Source organism: Poecilia formosa, unplaced genomic scaffold (assembly GCF_000485575.1).
Source record: "Poecilia formosa unplaced genomic scaffold, Poecilia_formosa-5.1.2 Scaffold404, whole genome shotgun sequence".
NCBI lineage: Eukaryota > Metazoa > Chordata > Actinopteri > Cyprinodontiformes > Poeciliidae > Poecilia > Poecilia formosa.
In genome coordinates, this window is record NW_006800343.1 from 351328 (window position 1) to 352646 (window position 1319).

Sequence of the window (1319 nt, forward strand, 5' to 3'; positions counted from 1 at the left end):
ATATATCTGCTCTGCTGGTTCATCTGAAATTATTTCATCCACTTTCATCGCTCCGGCTTCGTCTCACAGTGAGTACAGTTTTCCAGTTTTCCTTCATCCTGTCCACCTCTTAATGGGAAACTTCATGGAGCATTTTGGACCAGGATCCTGTCCAGAACCCTGTAGAACTGAGTCCTGAAGGAGTCCAGCAGGAACCTGTGGCTCCTGTTAGCTGAAAGGCAGCGTCCAGATTGTTATGTAGCCTGAACTGAAGAATATTTGGCTGGATGCAGATAAATGAAGCAGGGAGTCGATGAATCAGGAGGGTTTGCTCTCGCTTTGGCCCAGATGTTGTAAAACTGAGAAAACTTCAACAGGTCCAACACAGAGGAGAGGCTCAGATGTCCCAACATCTCAGATCCCTCAGTTTGGGGTCATGACCTCTGCAGATCAGATCCAGACTGCTTGGCTTCCTGTTTCAGAGCTGATTTCTCTGATCCCACTTAGTCTGGAGGCAGAACTGATGGCTGCCTGTGTTAAAGCGCCACCTTGTGGTGAGTTGGGCTCTTGTTCACCATCTCCAGTCCTCCAGGGAAAACATCCTGCAGCTTTTAGATGCATCTCTCCTCAAACACACCTGGATCAGATAACCTGCTGGTTGCAGAGCTGAATGAATGCTGGGAATTCAGACGTGTTGGAGCGGAGCTGCATCTAAACGTTGCAGGATGTTTTCCCTGGAGGACTGGAGTTGGTGACTCCTGCAGAGCTGATGAAAAGACCTTCCTGTCATCCGAACGGAATATCTAGATTGTATTCTGAAGTGTTTAGAGTCGAGTCGCTAAAATAAAGCCTTTCATCAGAATCAGTTGCTCCAGTTGTTCATCGTCGCTCTGATTCCCAGAGCAGCTTCCTGTCATCCACCTCACTGCTCAAGTAGAGCAGAGGGGAAAAGTTAATGTGCAAAGTTCAGTAAACAAAACTGGATTGTTCTTTATTGTGAATGAAAGAAAAAATGGTTAATGGAAAATGTAGAGTGAAGAAATGTAAGAATAGAAGAAGAAATGAAAACAGAACTTAAAGAAATAGTCAAGCTCAGAGTTTTCATGGAAGCAGGAGGAACCTGAGACATGAGGAGGACTACTGGCACAAACTGGGACAAACTGGCACAAACTGGGACAAACTGGCACAAACTGGGACAAACTGGCACAAACTGGGACAAACTGGCACAAACTGCACAAACTGGCACAAACTGGCACAACGCAGCAAAGACCAATTATTTAGTTATTTTTAATTTGTTGGTTAAATATTTTTAGGCAGATCCTGTCCTATACACTCCGGTG